This window comes from Halichoerus grypus, chromosome X (assembly GCF_964656455.1).
Source record: "Halichoerus grypus chromosome X, mHalGry1.hap1.1, whole genome shotgun sequence".
Classification (NCBI taxonomy): domain Eukaryota; kingdom Metazoa; phylum Chordata; class Mammalia; order Carnivora; family Phocidae; genus Halichoerus; species Halichoerus grypus.
The window spans coordinates 10,115,885-10,143,004 of NC_135727.1; the positions used below are offsets into that span (position 1 = coordinate 10,115,885).

A 27,120-nucleotide genomic window follows, 5' to 3' on the forward strand; every position below is an offset into this window, starting at 1 on the left:
ACCCAAAAGACTCCACCCCAAAATTGCTAGAACTCATACAGGAATTCAGTAAAGTGGCAGGATAGAAAATCAATGCACAGAAATCAGTGGTATTCCTATACACCAACAACAAGACAGAAGAAAGAGAAATTAAGGAGTCGATCCCATTTACAATTGCACCAAAAGCCATAAGATACCTAGGAATAAACCTAACCAAAGAAGCAAAGGATCTGTGCTCAGAAAACTATAGAACACTCATGAAAGAAATTGAGGAAGATACAAAGAAATGGAAAAATGCTCCATACTCATGGATTGGAAGAATAAATATTGTTAAAATGCCTATGCTACCTAGAGCAATTTATACATTCAATGCAATCCCTATCAAAATACCATCAACTTTATTCACAGAGCTGGAACAAATAATCTTAAAATTTGTATGGAACCAGAGAAGACCCTGAATAATCAAAGTAATGTTGAAAAAGAAAAGCAAAGCAGGAGGCATCACAATTCAAGACTCCAAGCTCTATTACAAAGCTGTCATCATCAAGACAGTATGGTACTGGCACAAAAACAGACACATCGATCAATGGAACAGAATAGAGAGCCCAGAAATGGACCCTCAACTCCATGGTCAACTAATCTTCAACAAAGCAGGGAAGAATGTCCAATGGAAAAAAGTCTGTTCAACAAATGGTGTTGGGAAAATTGGACAGCCACATGCAGAAGAATGAAACGGGACCATTTCCTTATACCACACACAAAAATAGACTCCAAATGGTTGAAAGACCTAAATGTGAGACAGGAGTCCATCAAAATCCTAAAGGAGAACACAGGCAGCAACCTCTTCGACCTCAGCCGCAGCAACTTCTTCCTAGAAACATCGCCAAAGGCAAAAATGAACTATTGGGACTTCATCAAGATGAAAAGCTTCTGCACAGCAAAGGAAACAGTCGACAAAACCAGAAAACAACCAAACAAATGGGAGAAGATATTTGCAAATGACATATGGGATAAGCGGCTAGTATCCAAAATCTATAAAGGACTGATCAAAGTCAACACCCAAAGAACAAATAATCCAATCAAGAAATGGGCAGAAGACACGAAGAGACATTTCTCCAAAAAAGACATACAAATGGCCAACAGACACATGAAAAAATGCTCCATATCACTCAGCATCGGGGAAATACAAATCAAAACCATAATGAGATACCACCTCACACCAGTCAGAATAGCTAAAGTTGACAAGTCAGGAAACAAGAAATGTTGGCGAGGATGAGGAGAAAGGGTAACCCCCTCATTCTTCTGATGGGAATGTAAGCTGGTACACCCATTCTGGAAAACAGTATGGAGGTTCCTCAAAAAGTTGAAAATAGAGCTACCCTATGACCCAGCAATTGCACTACTGGGTATTTACCCCAAAGATAGAAATGTAGTGACCCAAAGGGGCACCTGCACCCCAATGTTTATAGCAGCAATGTCCACAATAGCCAAACTATGGAAAGAGCCCAGATGTCTATCAACAGATGCATGGCTAAAGAAGATGTGGTATATATATACAATGGAATACTACTCAGCTGTCAAAAAATGAAATCTTGCCATTTGCAATGATGTGGATGGAACTAGAGGGTATTATGCTAAGTGAAATAAGTCAATCAGAGAAAGACAATTATCATATGATCTCACTCGTGTGGAATTTAAGAAACAAAACAGGGTCATAAGGGAAGAGAGGAAAAAATAAAACAAGATGAAATCAGAGATTGAGACAAAACATAAGAGACTCTTAATCATAGGAAACAAACTGAGGGTTACTGGAGGGGAGGGAGTAGGGGGATGGGGTAACTGGGTGATGGATATTAAGGATGGCATGTGATGTAATGAGCACTGGGTATTATATAAGATTGATGAATCACAGACCTCTACCTCTGAAACTAATAATACACTATATGTTAATTAATTGAATTTAAATAAAAAAATTAAAAAAAATGGAATATGAACAATTATCCATGTGGTATAAGTTCAGAGGGAATGAATGTGATTCCAAACACCTTTATCAGCTGGACTTCCCAAGCCTAAAAAATGTTCCATTAAAACCATTGGTGGTGGGGCGCCTGGGTGGCTCAGTCGTTAAGCGTCTGCCTTCGGCTCAGGTCATGATCCCAGGGTCCCCGCATCGGGCTCTCTGCTCTGCGGGAGGCCTGCTTCTCCCTCTCCCACTCCCCCTGCTTGTGTTCCCTCTCTCACTGTGTCTCTCTCTGTCAAATAAATAAATAAAATCTTTAAAAAACAAAACAAAACAAAACAAAACAAAACAAAACAAAACAAAAAAACATTGGTGGCAAATAAGTTTCATTTTAAACACCAGTTCTGATTAGTTAACAGTCACTGCCCGAATCAGTGTGTTGAGAAAGATTCTGAGGAGGGTGCTTCCTGCCTTAGCAGGAGAGTCTTATGATCAATCAATGATGACTACTATGGATGTGGGAGGGAAGAGTGGTGGCATAAGTGCCAAGTTTCTCCCATTATGGAATTAGACATATGTTACCTTGATTTAAGTGAAGTTAGCTTCAGCTGTTGATAGTCCAGCTCCTTGGGAGGAGGCCTACATTCAGCCTCATCAGTTCTTGCACCTCATTCTGTGAGGAAGTTAATGCAATCTTATCCTAAGAGAAGTATTTGTTTGTCAGAAGAGAAAGGAGATTGTGGGAGCACTGCATTCATGGGGAAGGAAAGAAGCAGTGTGGAGAATGGTGGGAAAGGCCAGGCACATAATCAAACTTTGTTCATTTCGTGCATGTGTCCAGAGAGGCATTGTTTAAAATCACCAAAGGTTAATCACAAAGCTTTCTTGAATGGCTTCATTGTTGGTGCATTGGTGGTATTTAGTGTTATGCAGGTACCTACAGTCTTATTAAAATAAAAATTGGAATGAATTAGAATTCATTTCCATTTGAGCAATAACATTGCTCTGTAGTCTTTGCTAGAATCAGCAGGAATTAACAGTGGTAGCTTGCTAGAAGAAAATTATAAAATCATGTCTACATTTTCATGAGATAGGGCAGAGAAATAAGAAATCTATTCTAGGTGGAAAGGGCAAAAAATGAGTTTAAGCAACATTAGTTAGCCTCCATCAGTGAGCACCTCAATGGCAGTCCAGGAGAAAAAAGGTAAGGTGGCTTAAGGGGGAAGATAAGGATAGTGACTGGGGATCAGTATAAAAGCAAATATCTAAGTAAGAGCAAAACAAGGACCAGAAATTAAACTCTATCCTACTAACTGTTTTATTTAAACTAAGGCCTGACAAACTGGATACTACCAGTTTAGCCAACTTTGTCTACTTACCTATTGCTTTAGTCAAAAAGCTGGTTGGACTGATATTTTCCATGAGCTGATGGATTTGGCTGAATGTTACATTTGCCTGAATTTCATACCAGCACAGTTTAGTTCACATTGTAAATCTTAATTTGTTGCTTGTCTTGATTTTCTACCACTAATAGGTTCTACACATCTGAAAATTATGTTTTCAATATCATCATTCAAATAATTCATGTAAGCAAAATTAAACTTGATATGATTTCCCATGGGAAATAAGAATATGAAATGAGCTCCCTTATACTAATCTCATTTTGCCCTTAGCCACCACACAATTGAACAAGTAACATCTCTAATATCTTCACAGAATTTAATTGGCCCCAATAATAGCAACTTCATAATATTTGTAGGATGCCCCTTCAGGGTGGTAGGTATCCTTAGAGAGGTCAGTAAGTGAAGTGTGGTAGAGTGAGTAAATACATTCTCATAGATCAGTAATCAAGTCAGATATCCAAGGCAAGTAAACCTGATGCTTATTACAGGGCTTGAGGAGTCAGAGAATTCTGAAACATGCCTCATGGTGTGGCAGGGTTATAGTTTACAGACAAGACCCAGGGCATGGGCAGGCACCTCTGAGCCCAGAGGTGACAGCAGAATAGTGATAACAAATGGCTTCAAAAAAGAATAACGTTTATGTAACATTTTACTATTCCAGAGGCCTTCTCAAAATGTTTCATTTTATGAGTAATCAAAGATTTGCAAAATAATCAAAGATATGCAAAATAAAATAATTTTTAATGAAAATTTTAAGGGCAAAATTTCAGCAAAGTTGCTGTAAGACAGATACTCTCATAATGACCTAGTGGATGAATCAAGTGGTTTAAACTTTCTGTGGACAATTTGGCAGAGTTCATGATTGTTTAAAAAATGTTCATAGTCACCCAATAATTCCACTTCTGGGAATTGGCCTAGAGAAATAAACTAAAATTCAATAAAAGACTTATATATAAAGATTTTCATCAAATTTTATATAGAATAATAAAAATATAGAGAGAAAGGACCAAATAACCAAATATTATTTAAACAAAGAAATTAACACCATAAATATGTAGCATTTAAAATTATGTTAAAAATATTTCTAAAGTCCTATGGAAATTATTATCATAGCACCTTAAATCAAAGTAAGGAATAGACAATATTATATTTAGGGTGATCTCAATTATATTAAAAAAAAATACACCAAAAGAGAGAAATGCATTAATATCAATAGCAGTTATCTCAAGGTTGTATGCATATAGAAGACTTTCTGTTTTGTCACTATAGTGTTCCATATTTATTGATACCATGTAATAAGTATGTAATATTTCAAACTAATAATAAAAATAATAAGCAATTTGATGTTATTACATTTGACTAAAAACCAGGTTTAAGGAGAATTAACATTATTCCCACTTGATAGATGAAAACACAGAGATGCAGAGCAATTAAATGGGTTATCCAAGGTCACAGTACCTGTAATTTGTAGAGCTAGGATTACAGTCCATTTCTGATTCCTCATCTCATATTCCTCCTTCTATCACATACTACTTCTTTCATAAAGGGAATATAAGAGAGGCAGGTTCCATATCAATAGCTTATGTCTGTTAATAACCAGAGGAGTAGTTTAATAAGATGCTTGACACAGAACTGTATATGAGCTTTGCTTATTTAAAACTTTAGTTTTTAGGTTTGACTCCATATCTGATCTTATACAATTTAAGCTGTCTCTAGTTTATAAGTAAAAGCAAACGATCTCTCATGTCGTGTCTTTCTTCTTTTTCAAATATCATAATTATCTTTAGTCACTTTCCCATATTTGGGGAATTTTTTTTCCAAACTAAATATATCAAAATATATAGTGAAATCTTTCTTTTTTAATGGTCTTATTTCTTTATATGCTGGGTTTTGTGCATTCACTTTCCTTCCCTAACAGTAAAGGTTTTTTGGTACATTAAGTGCTTTGAAGTGTGCTTTAAGCCATTCCCTATGATATACATTTGTTGAAAGTACTTTGAGAAAACAACCTGTGAATTATTTTGGACCCCTGAGGAAATGGTGCCAGTGACTAAATTTGCAAGATATTAGATGTCTTTTGGTTTGGAAACTTCTGGATGCTTGGTGGGGGTTACAAAGCATTAAACCTTAGAACTCATTTAGTTCTAATCTTGGTCTTATTTTCCTGAAATTTATCACCTCTGAGTTAATTTTAAGGTCTGAGGTAAGCCACATCAAAGTCCTGCCATTCACATACGTTAGACAACTATAAGCTGTCTGCCTACCTCTAAACCAATCACTGTGACCAGAGCTAATTGTGCACTGAGCTCATTGGCCTAAGCCAGCCAACTCAGCTAGGCTTCCTTGCCCTCACCAGCCTCTGCCTACTAGCTTTCCCCCATATAAGTACCCACAAATGGAGAAAGATAATTTGAACCAAGCACTTCTCTAAATTATGACCTAGGACAGATAGATGAAGTTGCTCATGACCTAAATGAGTTAATATTAGTTAATATTCTTTTTGATGTGGAAACTTAAGTCAGATTCATACTTCAGGTTCTCCGTCAAACTGATCCAAGTTTTAATGAATTCAATCTGTACATAAAGCAGTGAAGTAGCAGACCTTATCCTTATTTCCTCAAACAAATATCTGCACAGTGTGTGAACATAACTGTGTTGTGTCTATATTTCAGGCTTCAAGGAGAGGTTAACTGGGAAGTACAGGAGAGGGGTGTGAGCTGGGCATGAATGTGCAGGTGTGGTTTCAAGACAGCTACTATCTGTGGGCTTTAAAATTCATTCTCTCGATGCTCTGTCTTCCTTTTTCTCCATTTCAGTGTATGCACTTACCTGCCACAAAGCCTGCTATTATATGTCTGCCTCTGAATTATAACATCAGGCAATTAAGATTCACAAGGTGCTGAGAGATTTATAAACAAAAGGAAAGAAAATGTGTTCTATTAAAAAGCCAGGAAGTAAGCATCTTCTCAATGAATTATCTAAGCCCTATATTCTTCTTTTATTGAGGTCAAAGTTTCCATTATTTGTACAGGAGAAATTTATATCTATGAATTGATATTTCAGATAGTATGACTTTCAGATACTCCTGAGGACTAGTTAAAATGGTATGCCTATTGGGATATCTGTATGGCCAAATGGTAGAAATGATGAAAGAGTTTTCAGTTTGAAATAACAATGGCTTTGAGTCACCTGTTAAAACATTTCTATAATCAATAAAGGGAAAGCTCAAAGAATAAATTTTTAAAATTCAGTTATTTTTAGCCAATATACTTTGAGGTTGTCTTATTACATAAAGCATGGGAATTTTTATGCACAATGTCTACTGTATCCAATGGGAAATGTGTGTATTAATTTTTCATTTCTTAAAGCCTGGGGGAGGATCTCACTGGATGAAGGCACTAACTGCTTTATAGATGAAAAATCTACCTTCCACTTGCCCTGCACATTTGCTTTTAATGTTAAGGGAACACCTCTCTATATCTTTCTTGTGCTCATTCCTCTTGAAAGGATATTAGAAGAGAATGTACATTACCATGTGTCTTGTAGGCCTCTCCATTCAGCACAAGGTTAACCCCTTAGCATATATTGACCATACTCTCAGTGACAGCACTCCACTGAAGATCAGCCTAATATTTCAACAGACATTTATTTAGTGTCTATTCTAAACCAAAGTTAGTTGGCAATGAGCATTTAATTTGCATTGGGCCTATGGACACAAAAGTGATCAGACAGAACCGTTATCAGGAAACTCAATTTGACAGGAGAGACAGCCTTCTTAAACTCAAAATAGTACATTATAACATAACACTGCAGGTAAGTACATTTGAATATAGAAGCTCTTAGGAACTCGTTTCTGGGAAAGTCAGGGAAATGTTATAGGAGAGGTTGCATTTGAGATATGGCTGTATCTTAAAGGATATATGTGACTTTGCCAGACTGAGGAAAGTTAGAAAGGGAGAGGAAAGGTGTTAAATCAGAGGATGCTGATGTACAAGGGCTCCTACACAAAAAACACCTTAGAGCCCTAGGTGGTCTCTAGAGAGTCCTGATATTCTTATATCACAGATGCAGTGTGTGCAGACTGGAAGGGAGATGTGACCTGCCCAGTCTCACAAAGTAGAGCCAGTAGCTCTCAATTAAGTGTTCTTCTCTGTCCACGCTGCCTCTGTGCAAATAGAAAATGTCATGACATTTAGAATTTCTGGAATACTCCATTCCCAACCTCATCCCTTTTTACTTATTTAGATCCTTGCATTTTTAATCCAGACTGGATGAACAGCCCCATACTCTGATGCATATTTATCACTATAGAGTGGTGGGAAAAACACAGACATGCACAGCAGGAGGTTTCTTCCCAGCCATTTCATCAAGTGTCTGCCCTTCATTCTCAGATTCCCGCAGAGAACTAACTCCTTACAGTTACCCTGATTTAAATATCTACTCATTTAGTACATGTAGATACCTTTTAAAATTTGCAGTGTTGAAAAGATAGCAGGCCAAACCATGGTAGGAGGAATACACCCAGATATGTACAAATACTGCCATTTGCTTTGCCATATTAAAGAAACACAGCATTAAAATAAATAATTAAAAATTGGGTAAGTAAAAGAAAATTTCTACTTAAAATATGGAAAAGCTGGCATAGACTATGCCCCAATACATATATCTTTAATAAATTAATCATGATGCTTAGTCCAATGATTTGGGGAGGAAGAAAACTGACTTTTAGTTCAATTCTGCCATTTACCAGAAGTGATGGCCTTGATAACCTCTCAAAATCTCCATTTTCTTACCGGTACACTGAAATAAATAACTACTTGTGGTGAGTGTGAAAATCAAAGAGTAATGTAAGTGGAAATATTTTTTTGAACTATGAAATGTTATGCTGCTATAAGGTATTAATGTAATTAAGATTCATTTTTATTTATTTTTTTTCTGTGCTTGTCTTTTTTTAAATTATTATTATGTTATGTTAATCACCATACATTACATCATTAGTTTTTGATGTAGTGTTCCATGATTCATTGTTTGTGTATAACACCCAGTGCTCCATGCAGAATGTGCCCGCCTTAATACCCATCACCAGGCTAACCCATCCTCCCACCCCCCTCCCCTCTAGAACCCTCAGTTTGTTTCTCAGCGTCCATAGTCTCTCATGGTTCGTCTCCTCCTCTGAATTCCCTCCCTTCATTTTTCCCTTCTTGCTATCTTCTTCTTTTTTTTCTTAACATATAATGTATTATTTGTTTCAGAGATTCATTTTAAAAAATGGTATACTTAGAATTTTAAGTGCCAATTGCCTTATGTGTAATCTATACTTATTTTATTTCCACTTCTTAAATATTGCTGTATTAAATGTTAGCACATTTTTCAAAGTGCTCTGGCTAATATCAACAGATATATTTTAAAATATAATTATGCAAAATAGAAGTTTGCATAAATTCATGGGAAAGCAAATAAATGCAATGTTATACAGTCATCTTAAAAATACATTTTTGTAAACAAATGAATAAACAAAAAGCAGAATCAGACCTATAAATACAGAGAACAAACTAATGGTTGCCAGAGGGGCAGGGGTGGAGTGTTCGGAAAATGGGTGAAGGGAAGTAGGAGATACAGGCTTCTAGTTATGGAATGAGTAAGTCATGGGGATAAAAGGCATGGCATAAGAGATATAGTCAATAATACTGTAGTAGTGTTGTGTGGTGACAGAAGGTAGCTACACTCGTGGTGAGCACAGCATAAGGTTGAACCACTATGTTGTACACCTGAAACTAATGTAACATTGGGTTGAGTATACAAAAAAAAAAAAAAAAAGTTTCTATGGGCTTGATTTAACTGAGCACACAATGCAACATACTTGACTTGCATTTGTTTCCTCTTTTATTCATTCAAAAAATATATTCAGCTATTAGAACAAAACTACTTCTTCATAAAATAAAAAGATAATATTCCATATATGTAATTTCACAAACTGCAAAGTGCTTTCACATCCACTCTCACACTGATCCCAAGATAACCTTGCACGTTGGAAAAAAACCATTCAACACAAAGTATCTTGGTACCATTATGTCTCTTTTACAGATAGGACAATGGTGGTGTGGAAGGTGAAGTGACTGGGTCTAGGCCCCAGGTCTCTGCTTTCCTTGTTCAGTGCTCTTTGTCCCATAAGAGTACAGCTTGAGTTAATATCCAGTGTCAGATCAGAATGAGGACTATGTTCCCTCCCCAATGTCTCAGCTGCCCTACTTTTCAGAATTTTGGGATTCACCAATCCTTATCAAGAAAGTTGACCACCAAGCACAGGTAGATTCATTTCTGGGGCTAAATGTAGGGCAGTTTCAAATATGAGAACACATTTAGTTAAGATTTTTTATATTAGTTTAAACAGACATCTAAAGTAATTTTCAACAAGTGACACTTTAATGCAGCTTATAGTGTTTTTATTCTATTCAGCATTATAAATATGATATCAAATGCATGTTATTAGCAGGTATTAAAGGATTCTTGTAATGAGTCACACAAAGCTGATTAACCATCTCCTGGTGTTTCATTTGTTTATGCAACTTCTTTCCTCCTTAAATCAAGTCAGTTTTTAACAACAGTCTCCTTGGGTATGCTTTTTGCTTTTAATGGAAAATAATAACTCTTAATGGATTCTCCCTCACCCCAGACCACCACAGATTCTCATATTATAAGTATGTGAAACCTGTAATTCCCCCCAAAAGCCTGCTACTTCTATTCAATATTTTAAGCCTTAATAGTAGACTGCTTTAAAGAGGTTCTATTCTATAAGGAGCTCCTGACTTTAACATAATATCCTGCAAAGGTTTACGGTAATTGATACAAAATTATACATACAGAAAAAGAAATGAGCAAGGCATAATCTGTAAGAGAGTGGCTTTAATGGTTTTTGTTAAATTATTATTAATTCTCTAAGTTTCAAAAGCAAATACTTCTCTCTTATTGGCCTAATAGAGTTCAGCTCAGTTGTCTATAAACCCTAATGTGAAGCAAGAGATCCAGTATGACATGAGAAGTGCCTTCTAGATTCATTACCTACTCAAACTGTTACCATTAAATAACGTTCAAGACAATATACTTAAATACATATTTTTAGTTGTCAGGTGTTTCTATCAGTTTCCTAGGCTATTGCAACAAATTGCCACAAACTGGGTGACTTAAAATAGAAGAAATTATTATTATTAAATTATTGTCTCACAGGTCTGAGTTCTGGAGTCTCGAAGTCCAAAATCAAAGTGTTGCCAGGGCCATGCTCCCTCTGAAATTTTTATGGGAGGATCCTTCCTTGCATCTTCCAGCTTCTGGTAGCCCCAAGTGTTCCTTGGTTTCTGGCAGCATCACTCCAGTCTCTGCCTCGAGCATCACATGGCCTTCTCCCTGTGTGTCTCAGAGTCTGTGTTTCTTCTCTTCTTAGAAGGACACCAGTCATATTGGATTACATATTGGGTCCATCCTCCTCCAGTATGACTGCATCCTAATGTAAATAATTACATCCACAATGACTTTAGTTTCAAATAAGGTCACATTTTGAGGTACTTGGGGTTAGGACTTCAACATATCTCTTTGAGAGGACACAATTCAACCCTCTTCATGTGGTTCAGAATTTATATATATATATATATATATATATACTGTCCAGTGAAAGTACCTCTTTCACTCCTGTGCCTTATTTGCCCAATTTCTACCCTACCTCCAAATGTAATTACTGTTTCTTATATACAAATTAGGAACTCATTCTAATTTCCTAGAAATGTTATTATAGATAGATAGATAGATGTAGCTCTTATGACGGAAAAGATAGACATCTTGACTCATAATAAGAGAAAAGCAAGTTAAAACTACTTCAAGTTCCAATTTTTCAATTATCACATTGGCTAAAATCAAAAGGCTTGATAATACACTCATTGCCAAAGATTTATGTAAACAGGCATTTTAATTTGTTGCTAGGAGTAGTACATATTCAAGGGAAATTTAGCAATATCTATCAAAATTTCAAATGCATATATCCTTTGACTGAACAATTCCATTTTGGGAATTGAACCCATAAATGTTTGTGTGCATGTGTGAAATGATATATACATGTGAATTATTTGTAAAACCAAATGTTGCTAAGAATCTAAATGGGAATCAACAGGAAAATGAGTAAGTAAATTTTGCTACATCCATACAGTGGAATACAATCTTGCACAAAAAAGAATGAGTACCAAAAGCAAAAAAGACTAGAAAGCAACAGGGCCAATCTATAGGAACAGCAACTTTACATGTAATACAACCGCACTAAATTCATATCTATCAATAACTACTCTGAATGTAAATGGACTCAATGTTCCAATCAAAAGACATACGGTATCAGAATGGATAAAAAAAACAAGACCCATTGATATGCTGCTTACAAGAGACTCATTTTAGATCCAAAGACACCTCCAAATTGAAAGTGAGGGGATGGAGAACCATCTATCAGGCTAATGGACATGAAAAGAAAGCTGGAGTAGCCATACTTCTATCAGAAAAACTAGATTTTAAATCAAAAACTGTAATAAGAGATGAAAAAGGATACTATATCATAATAAAGGGGTCTATCCAACAAGAAGATCTAACAATTTTAAATATTTATGCCCCAACTTGGAAGAAACCAAATATATAAATCCATTAATAAAAACATAAAGAAACTGATAATAATACAAAAATATAGGGAACTTTAATACCCCACTCCCAGCAATGGACAGATCATCTAAGCAGAAGGTCAACAAGGAAACAATGGCTTTGAATGACATGCTGGACCAGATGGACTCAACAGATATATTCAGAGCATTTCATCCTAAAGCAGCAGAATACACATTCTTTTCAATTGCACATGGAACATTCTCCAGAATAGATCACATACTGGGTCACAAATCAGGCCTCAATCAGTAAAAAAATACTGAGATCATACCATGCGTATTTTCAGACCACAATGCTATGAAACTTGAAGTCAACCACAAGAAAAAAATTGGAAAGACCACAAATACATGGAAGTTAAAGAACATCTTACTAAAGAATGACTGGGTTAACCAGGAAATTAAAGAAGAAATTAAAAAAATACATGGAAGCAAATGAAACTGAACACATGACAGTCCAAAACCTTTGGGACACAGCAAAGGCCATCATAACAGGGAAGTATATAGCAATACAGGCCTTCCTTAAGAAACAAGAAGTCTCAAATACACAACCTAAATTTATACTTAAAGGATTTGGAAAAAGAACAACAAATAAAGCCTAAAACCAGCAGAAGAAGGGAAATAATAAAGATTAGAGCAGAAATAAATGGCATAGAAATCAAAAGAGTAGAGCTGATCAACAAAACTAGGAGCTGGTTCTTTGAAAGAATTAACAAAATTGATAAACCCCTAGCCAGGCTTACCAGAAAGGAAAGAAAAAGGACCCAAATAAAATCACAAGTGAAAGAAGAGAGATCACAACCAACACTGCAGAAATACAAACAAGTATAAGAGCATATTATGAGCAACTATATACCAACAAATTGGGCAATCTGGAAGAAATGGATGAATTCCTAGAAACATATAAACTACCAAAACTGAAACAGAAAGAAATAGAAAATTTGAACAGACTTATAACCGGTAAAGAAATGGAATCACCAACAAACAAGAGTCCAGGGCCAGATGGCTTTCCAAGGGAACTCTACCAAACATTTAAAAAATTAATACATATTCTTCTGAAGCTGTTTCAAGAAATAGAAATGGAAGGAAAACCTCCAAACTCGTTCTATGAGACCAGCATTACCTTGATTCCAAAACCAGACAAAGACCCCACTAAGAAGGAGAATTCCAGGCCAATATCCCTGATGAACTTGGATGCAAAAATTCTCACCAAAATACTAGCCAATAGTATCCAATAGTACATTAAAAGGAGTATTCACCATGACCAAGTGGGATTTATTCCTGGGCTGCAGGGGTGGTTCAATATCAGCAAATCAATCAGCGTGACATACCACGTTAATAAAAGAAAGGATAAGAATCATATGATACTCCAAATAGATGCAGAAAAAGCATTTGACAAACTACAGCATCCTTTCTTCATAAAAACCCTCAAGAAAGTAGGGAAAGAAGGAGCATAGCTCAACATCATGAAGTCCATATACAAAAGACCCACAGCTAATATCATCCTCCATGGGGAAAAACTGAGAGTTTTCCCCTAAGGTCAGGAGCACGACAGGGATGTCCACTCTCACCACTATTGTTCAACATACTGCTGCAAGTCCTAGCCTCAGCAATCAGACAACAAAAAGAAATAAAGGGAATCCAAATCGAGAAGGAAGAAGTCAAACTTTCACTCTTTGCAGACAGCATGATACTCTATGTACAAAACCCGAAAGACTCTACTGAAAAATTGCTAGAACTGATACATGAATTCAGTAAAGTCGCAGGATATAAAATCAATGTACAGAAATCCGTTGCATTTCTATACACCAATAACAAAGCAGCAGAAAGAGAAATCAGGGAATCAATCCCATTTACAATTGTACCCAAAACCATAAGATACTTAGGAATAAACCTAACCAAAAGATCTGTACTCTAAAAACAATAGAACACTTCTGAGAGAAATTGAAGAAGACACAAAGAAATGGAAAAGACATTCCATGTTCTTGGATTGGAATAACAAATACTGATAAAATGGCTATACTACCGGGGCTCCTGGGAGGCTGTTGGTTAAGCGTCTGTCTTCAGCTCAGGTCATGATCCAGGGTCCTGGGATCCAGCCCTGCACTGGGCTCCCTGTTCAGCAGGAAGTCTGCTTCTCCCTCCCCCTCTCCCCCTCCCCCTGATTATGCTCTTTTGTGCATGCTCTCTTTCTCACAAATAATTAAATAAAGTATTTAAAATGGCTATACTACCCAATGCAATCTGCACATTCAGTGCAATCCCTATCAAAAAACCAACAGCATTTTGAACAGAGCTGGAACACACAATTCTGAAACTTGTATGGAACCAGAAAAGACCCCAAATAGCCAAAGTAATGTTGAAAAAGAAAAGCAAAGTGGGAGGTATCGCAATTCAAGACTTTAAGCTGTATTACAAAGCTGTAATCATCAAGACAGTGTTGTACTGGCACAAAAGCAGACATATAGATCAATGGAACAGAATAGAGAACCTGGAAATGGACCCAAAACTGTATGGCCAACTAATTTTTGACAAAGCAGGAAAGAATATCCAATGGAAAAAAGACAGTCTCTTCAACAAATGGTGTTGGGAAAATTGGACAGCCACATACAGAAGAATGAAACTGAACCACTTTCTCTCACCATACACAAAAATAAATTCAAAATGGATGAAAGACCTAAATGTGAGATAGGAAGCCATCAAAATCCTAAAGGATAAAGCAGACAGCAACCTCTTTGACCTTAGCCTCAGCAACTTCTTACTAGACATGTCTCTGGAGGCAAGGGAAACAAAAGCAAAAATGAACTATTGGGACTTCATCAAGATAAAAAGCTTCTGTACAGTGAAGGAAACAATCAACAAAACTAAAAGGCAACCAATGGAATGGGAGAAGATATTTGCAAATGACATATCTGATAAAGGGTTAGTATCCAAAATCTATAAAGAACTCATCAAAATTAACACCCCCAAAATAAATAATCCAGTTAAGAAATGGGCAGAAGACATGAAGAGACATTTCTCCAATGAAGACATACAAATGGCTAACAGACACATGAAAAAATGCTCAACATCTCTCATCATCAGGGAAATACAAATCAAAACCATGATGAGATACCACCTCACTCCTGTCAGAATAACTAAAATTAACAACTCAGGAAACAACAGATTTTGGTGAGGATGAGGAGAATGGAGAACCCTCTTACACTGTTGATGGGAATGCAAACTGGTACACCCACTCTGGAAAACAGTATGGAGGTTCCTCAAAAAGTTAAAAATAGAGCTACCCTATGACTACCAATTGTGCTACCAGGTATTTACCCAAAGGATACAAAAGTGCTGGTTCGAAGGGACACATGCACCCCAATGTTTATAGTGGCACTATCAACAATAGCCAAATGATGGAAGGAGCCCAAATGTCCATCAACTGATGAATGGATAAAGAAGATGTGAGATTTATACATTTATATATATACACATATACACACAATGGAATATTACTCAGCCATCAAAAAGAATGAAACGTCATTTGCAACAATGTGGATGGAACTAGAGCGTATTTTGCTAAGCAATATAAGTCAGTCAGAGAAAGGCAAATATTATATGATACCACTCATATGTGGAATTTAAGAAACAAAACAGATAAACATGGGGAAAGAAAGGAAAAAATAAGGTAAAAAGAGAGGGAGGCAAACCATAAGAGACTCCTAGCTATAGAGAACAAACTGAGGATTTCTGGAGGGGAAGTGGGTGTGGATATGGGCTAATGGGTGATGGGTATTAAAGAGGGCACTTGTGATAAGCACTGGATGTTATATCTAAGTGATGAATCACTAAGTTCTATTCCTGGAACCAATACTACACTATATGTTAACTAACTTGAATTTAAATAAATAAAAAAAAGAATGAAGATGCTCTCTAGACAGTTTAGTGCAGTATGTTAGGACACTGACATTGAAACAGCTCTTCTGAGTTCCTCTCACAGCTCTGCCACTTAATAACTGTGTAATCTTGTGTGTTTTGAGGAGTTCCTATTACACTTATAGATTTATTTAGGGAGAAATAATAACATGCTTTTTTTTTGACAGTCCCTATTCAGGACAGCAGTTATTGTCTACCCTCTTTTGTGTCCTTCAAGAGTGATTTTAATGTGTTCTCTTTATATAAAACTTACCTATTATTTTTAATACTTATCCCAAATGTCTTATCTTTTTTTTGTTACTATTTTAAATATGTGTCTTCTTTCATTATGTCATTCATTCCATTAAAACAACAACCTTACTGGTAGTTGTGTATACTTATGAAAGTTACTGATTTCTGTATATTACTTTGTACCTTACTAATTTACTGATTTATGGTACTTTTCTTTTTCAATTGTTTTCGTTGGGTTTTCTATGAATACAATCATATCATTTGCAAATAGGGATAGCTTTGCCTCCTCCCTTTTCATTTACAGCTAATTTATTTTATTTGTCGATTGTTTTAGTCAGTATTTCCAAAGTAACATTAAATAATAATAGTAATAGTAGATATTTGTATCTAGTTCCTTACTTTAGTGGGAATTCATCTAGTATTTCCCCATTAAACATGATGCTGCCTTTTGGGGTGAGATATATATACTCTGTTATATTATGTTAAAAGCATAGGCACATATTCATATTTTATTAACTATTTTTTAAATTAAGAGTTTATTGAAGTTTGTTGTGTGTCTTCCGCAATTTTAGAGTCAATAAAAGTTTTTTTTTCTTAGATCTACTGTGATGATGAGGTATATTAGATTTCCTATTACTACATCATCCTTGTATTCCTCAAACTAACTACTCACTCCCTATGGATCTGTTCTTTTAAGGTCCTATTGGATTGTTAATATTATATGTTGATTTTTTGCATCAATTTTCCTAAATTATCTTGGTCTATAGTTTTATTTTATGTGCCAGTTTTTGTAATTTTGATATCAGTGTTAAAATAATTTCATGGAAAGTAAGTAGCTTTTGGCTCTGTTCATTGTCTATGTTCGGAACTAAAATAGTTGCTCTTTGAAATTGGAGGGGGAGACGAACCATGAGAGACTATGGACTCTGAGAAACAAACTGAGGATTCCAGAGGGGAGGAGGGTGAGGGGATGGGTTTGCCTGGTGATGGGTATTAAAGGGGGCACGTACTGCATGGAGCACTGGGTGTTATATGCAAACAATGAATCATGGAACACTACATCAAAAACTAATGATGTAATGTATGGTGATTAACATAACATAAAAAAAAGCTAGATAGAATTTGACAGTGAAATCATCTCAAATGGATATATTTTTGTGTTTTTGTTTTTGTCTATTGGCTTAATCTGATAATTTTCTCATATTCTATGGAAATTAGTCTGTTGCAGTTTTCTATCAATTTTGTGGTCAGTTTTGGTAAAGTATGTTTTTCTAGAAAATTATCTATTTTATCCAAGTTTTCACATTTATTGGCATAAAGTTGAAAAAATAGTTTATTATAGTTTTATCTGCCCATGTGATTATTTTCCAATTATCACTTTTCATTTCTTTTTTTCTTTTTTTTTCTTTCTTTCTTTTTTTTTTTTTTTAAAGATTTTAGTTATTTATTTGACAGAGAGAGACACAGCGAGAGAGGGAACACAAGCAGGGGGAGTGGGAGAGGGAGAAGCAGGCTTCCCACAGAGCGGGGAGCCCGACGCAGGGCTCGATCCCAGGACCCTGGGATCATGACCTGAGCTGAAGGCAGACGCTTAACGACTGAGCCACCCAGGCGCCCCATTTCTTTTTTTTTTTTAAGATTTTATTTATTTGACAGAGACACAGTGAGAGAGGGAACACAAGCAGGGGGAGGGCAAAGGGAGAAGAAGGCTCCTCGCTGAGCAGGGAGCCCGACATGGGGCTTGATCCCAGGACCCTGGGACCATGACCTGAGCCGAAGGCAGATGCTTAATGACTGAGCCACCCAGGTGCCCCTCACTTTTCATTTCATTCAAATGAATGCTTTCTCTCTTTCTCTCCTCATTAGGTTAGCTAAATATTTGCCTATTACTTTTAAATCAACAGATCATAATTTAGAATTTTTATAATTTACATTTTATTTATAATCATAATAAATCCTATTGTTATTTTTCTAATTCATTCATTTTTGCTCTTATCTTTGTTAATACCTTCTATTTTCCTTTTGTTTATTTTATTGTTCTTTATCTAATTCAGTCAGATACTTATTTCAATTATCTTTTATTCTTGCTTTTTTACCAACATATATTTTTAATGTTATGAATTTTCCTCTGATCACTACTTAAGCTGTACCCTACAGGTTTCTTAAAAGAGATTCTTAAAAATTTTTATCGTTTTACTTAAATTTGAGACATAAGTTCCTTGTATTTTCTGTAATCAGAGAATATCACCTATTTCTAGTTTTAGTTTTTGGAATTAAAGAGACTCAATTTGCAGCATTATATACTCTTCATTTTGTGATTATTCCATGAATACTTGTAAAGGGTATATAATTAGGTATCTAATAATCATGTGGAGTACCTCTGTTTGCAGTTTTGCCTTGGGTCTGAAATATTTAAAGAGGGGGACTGTCTTTTTCTACTCTTGCTAACATTTATCTGTATTTTGTAGTATCTTTTTTTAACATTGTTATCAGATACCCCCAGCACAACATAAGCTCCATGAGGGCAGAGATCATATTTGTCTTACTGAAAGCTGTATTCTTAGCTACTAGAAGAGTTCTGGGTATATAGTGGGAGTTTGATCAATACTTATTAAATGAATGCATATTCCTAGAAGTAGAAATTCTGAGTCATAGGCAGTTGGTTCTGGAGGCTAAGAAGGCCTTGGAGGCTAGGAAAAAGAAACCTCATTAGGTATTTCCAATATAAATCTAAGACTGTGAAATTGGCTTTTGGACATAGAGTGACAGTGATTGCTATTTGTGAGTAAAAACCTTATCTTTCTTAAAATCAGCGAATTTACCTGAGCATATGGACACACACCTAAAGATTAAATTTCCCACTCTCACTCTGAATTAGGTGTGGCCATGTCACTAAGTTACCACCAAAGAAAGAGGAGTGGAAACAATTAGTGTAAGCTCTGACTTACTTAAAAAAAAAAAAAAAAGAAAGAAAGAAATTGCTTATTGCACTACTCGGTATTTACCCCAAAGATACAAATGTGGTGATCTGAAGGGGCACATGCACCCCAATGTTTATAGCAGCAATGTCCACATAGCCAAACTATGTAAAGAGCCTAGATGTCCACCAACAGATGAATGGATAAAGAAGATGTGGTATATATATATATACAATGGAATATTATGCAGCCATCAAAAAATGAAATCTTGCCATTTGCAACAACATGGATGGAACTAGAAGGTATTACGCTAAGCTCATATAAGTCAATCAGAGAAAGATAATTATCATATGATCTCACTGATATGAGGAATTTGAGAAACAAGACAGAGGATCATGGGGGAAGGGAGGGAAAAATGAAACAAGATGAAACCAGAGGGGGAGACAAACCATAAGAGACTCTTAATCTCAGGAAACAATTTGAGGGTTGCTGGAGTGGAGGGGGCTGGGAGGGATGGAGTAGCTGGGTGATGGACATTGGGGAGGGTATGTGCTATGGTGAGCACCGTGAATTGTGTAAGACTGATGAATCACAGACTCGTACCCCTGAAACAAATAATACATTATGTTAATTAAAAAAAAAAAAAAGGAAATTACTTGCCCTGGGCTGCTGCTTTTTGCTTTTCCCATGAACTGGATTAGAGATATGATTATGAGCCAGTCTTGACCTTGCAGGATAAGGTCTTCTTTTTTGCTCTTATACCCTCTAAAAGTGTTTGCACATTTTTGCAATGCCATCTAATTTTTTTCAAATTTTAAGTAAAAAAAAAAAAAAGTAAGGAAGGAAGAGATTTAATTTCTGGCATGTTTCAAATATTGATGTTTTAAAATAATTACATCAACTTGTAAATTTGTTCAGTGGAATCTAAATACCTTAAGCCATCCATTTTCTACTGACCCTGAAAAATACAGAGAATTTGGAGTCACCCAACACTGTTGCTGCTGCTGTTAGATCCAGTGTCCATGAGCACTGTGTGGCCAAGATTACTGGAGCATAAGCTGACATATGACCCCTGGAACTGCACTGTCAAACAGAACCCAGAAGCCTAGGTCATCTGGTCTGCTTGAGACTTTCTCAGAGGTACTACCAGAAACCTAAGAAAGAAAAAAAAAAAAAAAATGCATTCTCTCTTTCTCTTGCCATCCAGTCTCCCCTGTGCCTTCCATAAACTCAACCTAAATGGAAGCTAACTGGCAAGAAAACCTGAGAATTAGTTTTTAAGTGTCCAACATTGTGCGATACAGGGAAATCCATGGGAAATGAAGCTGAAAGTAAATGAAACTGTCTAGCACAGTCTACGCATTTGTTTGCTTAGCATCCATTCTCATCTTTATTCCCATATTTGAATTACATAAAACAGAACTAACAAGAACATCATGCTTCTTTCTAGTAACTATTCTTCATGGAGACAAAGATGCTCTCACATACACTCTTCCCCATTAAAACAAAGACACGGAATCCCCATACCAATACAGAAGATGTTAATTCCTCTTCTAGCTCAGTAATAATCTCACCTACATATTTAATCTAAAATTTAAATTGTAAAATTAACCACTACCATTATGTCTGAAATAAAATAATAAGGAAAATAGAGAAAGAAGATATTTATATAACAAGTAAGGAAACTCATATGTCTAGCTACTATATCTCTTGTTTCTGTAACAGTCATGAGGCTATAATTGATATTTAAAACTCCATTTGTCCCCCACCTATTCTGTGTTCCCTTCACTTTTAACCAGCCCCTCTGCTGATTGGAGTTTTTAATGGGCTATTATTGCCTTTTACTAATTTTTACTATTGGACATGGTAGTACTAAGAGACATTGATACTCTGAATCAGTCACTCCAGCAAGGAAGTTAACCCCTCCTATATCTGTCAATTCAATGTCATTAGGAACCAAATATAGTCAGGTGGCAGTCTCATCTTCCAATTCAATGAAATCATTGTGTCTACTACTAGAAGCATTCATCCCTTGGAGATTAAGACCTCCAAATCAATAGAACTTAGAGTTGCCAGAATAGGAAGTAAAAATTCCACTCTTGTGTTATTAGCTGTGTCGATGAGAGGGGTCATTCCAACTTGTAACCTTCATTCATAGGTCCTTATTAACAAAATGGTTTCACTGCTATTTCAAAAATATCCAGTAAATTCTAGACACTATGTTGATTTGAAGTGAGCCATCATCCATTTAAACATATATGAACAGCTATTTTGTATAAGCAAGATATATGTATCTTTACTTTTTCTCCTGAATATAATGTTATCATTCCATTTCTGTCATGAGATTTTATCCTAATTAAATATATTTTATGTTTGGAAGTCATACTCCTTTGATTTTTTAATACCCTATGACTCAATGGGGAAAAACTGAGAGCTTTCCCCCTAAGGTCAGGAACATGGCAGGGATGTCCACTATCACCACTGCTATTCAACATAGTACTAGAAGTTCTAGCCACAGCAATCAGACAACAAAAAGAAATAAAAGGCATCCGAATCAGCAAAGAAGAAGTCAAACTCTCACTCTTTGCAGATGATATACTTTATGTGGAAAACCCAAAAGACTCCACCCCAAAACTGCTAGAACTCATACAGGAATTCAGTAAAGTGGCAGGATAGAAAATCAATGCACAGAAATCAGTGGCATTCCTATACACCAACAACAAGACAGAGAAATTAAGGAGTCGATCCCATTTACAATTGCACCCAAAACTGTATGATACCTAGGAATAAATCTAACCAAAGAGGCAAAGAATCTGTACTCAGAAAACTATAAAATTACTCATGAAAGAAATGGAGGAAGACACAAAGAAATGGAAAAACGTTCCATGCTCATGGATTGGAAGAACAAATATTGTGAAGATGTCAATGCTACCTAGAGCAATCTACACATTTAATGCAGAGTCCATCGTCTCTCATGGTTCGTCTACCCCTCCAATTTCCCCCCGTTCATTCTTCCCCTCCTGCTATCTTCTTTTTTTTTTTTTCTTAACATATATTGCATTGTTTCATAGGTACAGATCTGAGATTGAACAGTCTTGCACAATGCAATCCCTATCAAAATACCATCAACTTTTTTCAAAGAAATGTAACAAGTAATCCTAAGATTTGTATGGAACCAGAAAAGACCCCGAATAGCCAGAGGAATGTTGAAAAAGAAAAGCAAAGCTGGCGGCATCACAATTCCGGACGTCAAGCTCTATTACAAAGCTGTCATCATCAAGACAGTATGGTACTGGCACAAAAACAGACACATAGATCAATGGAACAGAATTGAGAGCCCAGAAATGGACCCTCAACTCTATGGTCAACTAATCTTTGACAAAGCAGGAAAGAATGTCCAATGGAAAAAAGACGGTCTCTTCAACAAATGGTGTTGGGAAAATTGGACAGCCACATGCAGAAGAATGAAACTGGACCATTTCCTTACACCACACACAAAAATAGACTCAAAATGGTTGAAAGACCTCAATGTGAGATAGGAGTCTGTCAAAATCCTAAAGGAGAACACAGGCAGCAACCTCTTTGAACTCAGCTGCAGCAACTTCTTCCTAGAAACCTCGCCAAAGGCAAGGGAAGCAAGGGCAAAAATGAACTATTGGGACTTCATCAAGATAAAAAGCTTTTGCATAGCAAAAGAAACAGTCAACAAAACCAAAAGACAACTGACAGAATGGGAGAAGATATTTGCAAATGACATATCAGATAAAGGGCTAGTATCCAAAATCTATAAAGAACTGATCAAAGTCAACACCCAGAGAACAAATAATCCAATCAAGAAATGGGCAGAAGACATGAACAGACATTTTTCCAAAGAAGACATCCAAATGGCCAGCAGACACATGAAAAAGTGCTCAACATCACTCGGCATCAGGGAAATCCAAATCAAAACTTCAATGAGATACCACCTCACACCAGTCAGAATGGCTAAAATTAACAAGTCAGGAAACGACAGATGTTGGCGAGGATGCGGAGAAAGGGGAACCCTCCTACACCGTTGGTGGGAATGCAAGCTGGTGCAGCCACTCTGGAAAACAGTATGGAGTTTCCTCAAAAAGTTGAAAATAGAGCTGCCCTACGACCCAGCAATTGCACTACTGGGTATTTACCCCAAAGATACAAATGTAGTGATCCAAAGGGGTATGTGCACCCCGATGTTTATAGCAGCAATGTCCACAATAGCCAAACTATGGAAGGAGCCAAGATGTCCATCGACAGATGCATGGCTAAAGAAGATGTGGTATATATATATATATATATATATATATATATATATATATATATATACACACACACACACACACACACACACACACACACACACACACTGGAATATTATGCAGCCATCAAAAGGAAATGAAATCTTGTCATTTGCAATGACATGGATGGAACTGGAGGGTATTATGCTGAGCGAAATAAGTCAATCAGAGAAAGACATGTATCATATGATCTCACTTATAGGAGGAATTCTTAATCTCAGGAAACAAACTGAGGGTTGCTGGAGTGGTGGGGGGTGGGAGGGATGGTGTGGCTGGGTGATAGACATTGGGGAGGGTATGTGCTATGGTGAACACTGTGAATTGTGTAAGACTGTTGAATCAAAGACCTGTACCTCTGAAACAAATAATACATTATATGTTAAAAAAAAAAAAGAAGAAGATACTAGGAAGGGAGAAATGAAGGGGGGGAAATCAGAGGGGGAGACGAACCATGAGAGACTATGGACTCTGAGAAACAAACTGAGGGTTGTAGAGGGGAGGGTGGTGGGGGGATGGGTTAGCCTGGTGATGGGTATTAAAGAGGGCACGTACTGAATGGAGCACTGGGTGTTATACACAAACAATGAATCATGGAACACTACATCAAAAACTAATGATGTAATGTATGGTGATTAACATAACATAATAAAATTTAAAAAAACTTAAAAAAAATACCCTATGACTAAACTCTTAAGTTTTAAAAATCACATGGGGCATAAGTTGTCATTACAATTTTTAGTGCACAGGTGATCAAAATAACAAAATTAAAGTACAAATTTGATAAATTACAATTAAACATGAAAAGGACAATTTAATTGGAAATATATCTCTTAATGAGATGTATGGAACATTTTTTCAAGTAATTCTTTTATCTGTAAAAGAAAGTCACTTATCAAATGAATGTCATTTTTTGAACCCTCAGTGAAATAGGGCTCTGCATCTATTTTTTTTTGCCATTGTTTGTTTTTTATAGATATGTTTTCTTTTTTTTTTAAGATTTTATTTATTTATTCATGAGAGACAGAGAGAGAGAGAGAGAGAAGCAGGCTTCCAAGGAGCAGGGAGCCCGATGCGGGACTCGATCCCAGGACCCTGGGATCATGACCTGAGCCGAAGGCAGACACTTAACCATCTGAGCCACCCAGGTGCCCATAGGTATGTTTTCTAAGAAAACTTGAACACCCAATTATTTAAAGTTCTTCTGAGTAATAAGCAAGTAATTTGTCAGCTGAACACTCCAATGGGTCTTTTTCAATTTTGTTTTAGGTAAGGAAATGAAAACCACCTAGTTTACAAAAGAATTAGCTACTCAGACTTCTCATTCATCAGTTTCTCAACACTACCACCAGTATTTCACGTTTTCTCTCCATTTAGTGCCATTTACTATGGGGCAATGAACCATAGTAAAATAGGGTTGGGAAAGAGGCATGCCTTTCTTTTGTAAAGTAGGATAGGGAATCCTGAAAGGAAAGGTGTAGGGAAAAGTGCTATGTAGGAAATTAAATTGATGCAAAGGTGGTTTTCAAGTTTACTACCAAGTAAGTCATCTCAGAATTCATGGAACATTGGGGCACCTGGATGGCACAGTCAGTTGGGCATCGGACTCTTGATTTTGGCTGGGGTCATGATCTCAGGGTTGTGGGATCAGGCCCCACATTGAACTTCATGCTCAGAGGAGGCTCTGCTTGGGATTCTCATTAAAAAAAATAAATAAATAACAGGGATTTGTTATGATTGAGGAAGAACAACTGGCAAAAGTTTCCTGGAACTATAACATGCTCTATCTGGGAGACATGGTGGGGTGGGAGTGGATATGCCTGGCCACAGCTGTAGCTTGCCAATTAACCTGCTGAGCAGCTATGAATTTTGTATACATTTCTTTAGTAGAACACATATAGGATCATGATGGAATCAAACTGAGTGTCACCAGTGGGTGGCCAATTTAAAGATGGCATAGCTGTTGCCTTAGGGGTGATATGATTATAAATTATGACTTGGTCCTTTGATCCCTTTCTATCTATAACTAGCTTTCTTTGTTCCATCACAAAGATATATTTCTATCATATTGTTAATGTGTATTATATGTAACTAACTTACATGCTATTGGTATTTAACAAATATTACATTCTATGTCTCACAAGTTACTTGCTTACCCAGTATCAGTATCTAACATGTATATAATTTGTGCCTATATATTATAAACTACTATCTTACTTTCTATCCTTAACACTCCTTATGAGTTTTATCCATTATTTTGTTTGCTTTTTATCCCATTAATGAAGGAGAGATTCCCACCCTCGTTATTGAGATGGCTGAACACACAACACCTGACACTGGATAATAGCAGCTTATTAGTCACATATATTCACAGCCCAAGAAAGGAGGACACCGCATGCCATGCAGGAACACATGGGGGTTCCATTCAGGAACAGAATTAATAACCAGGGACTGTGGAGAGCAGGTTTTGTAGTGTCAAGAGGGTGGGATGCTCCAGCAGGAGGATGTGATTGGCTTGTTTGAATAATTCCATGAGCTGTGAGGAAACAGAAATGTGCAACTGAAGGATAAGCAGGAATTGTACTTGGTTCCCTTGATAGGACTTTTGTTTGGTTAGGGGAACTTATCCACAGGAGTAGAGAGGGTAGTTTCAATTAGAAATTTATTAAATCCATTCAGTAATTCAAACATTGTCTTCAGTATTCAAAACATTTTGGACTACTAATGTTAAACAGTTTTCCATGTATCAGGGCAATAACTATGGATACACATTTTTAGTTAATCATTTCTCTAGATGTTGATTGCATTTGTCTCATGTTGTTATTTAGGAAATTTGTGGCCTTATAAAATAGAAAATGTTCTTTAAAAACAAACACATTTCTAGTTCTACTTCTAAGAAATTGCTGTATTCAAAAATTGATGAATAATGAGATGATAAGAAAGGAAGGAACCTCTACATGTCTGTATGAAAATGTCATTACGCAAATCTAATTGCAGTTAATTTCTGTATTGGTGACTTTCTGCTACTGTGATCTTACATTTTTTAGTTGCTTAACATTTTATTTCCTTCAGGAGTTAAAAGGTTATGAAAATATACCCTTCTGAGGAGGGTACAGAGTGGTTTATTTGTGTTAAACAAGGAATGAAATGTAAAAAACCAAGTCTATCAAAAAGTTATCATGTTATAATTGATGACAATTAAATTCACCTGATTAATGTCAAGATGCACTAGTCATTTTGTCCCTTTAATTCTTTCAGTGTTTGCTTAATTGCATTTTTTAAAGGAAATGGAATACAAAGTGATTACTGACATGATTGTGGTTTCAATTTTATTAAAATTGCAAGTTTAAACATTTATGACAATATAAGACCAAAGAGAACAAGTCCCAAGGTGGAAAACTGATTTCTTTTTTCACTGATATTCCTTGCGTCATCAGCAAAAAGTAAGTGATGCCCACAAGCTGGCATATTTCTTCCCTTGAAATTTAATAGTTCTCAGGTCCTTCATTCAGTCATCTGTTTATTATGACCAAATGTGGAGGAACTTAATAGGAGGTGGTTCTGCCAAAGGATCTGCCATATTTAAGACTTTTAATATATACTACCATGTCTCCCTACAATTGTGGTGTATGAATAGCCTGGTTGCTCTAGTCTTCACCAACATTCAGTATTGTCTTTAAAACTGTTTTTGGCTATTTCTCCAGTTAAAAAGTACAG

The 27,120-nt window shown here is 36.2% G+C and overlaps 1 long non-coding RNA gene across 1 annotated transcript in view; it reads right to left on the bottom strand.

Annotated features, from left to right (window-relative positions):
* Positions 1-8,813: 8,813 nt before the first annotated feature.
* The window catches only part of LOC144380591 (uncharacterized), a 157,187-nt gene continuing 138,880 nt past the window's right edge, over positions 8,814-27,120 (bottom strand). Inside the window, exon 3 of the long non-coding RNA XR_013444799.1 lies at positions 8,814-10,840. This is a non-coding gene — a long non-coding RNA (uncharacterized LOC144380591). The remainder of the gene's footprint in view (positions 10,841-27,120) is intronic.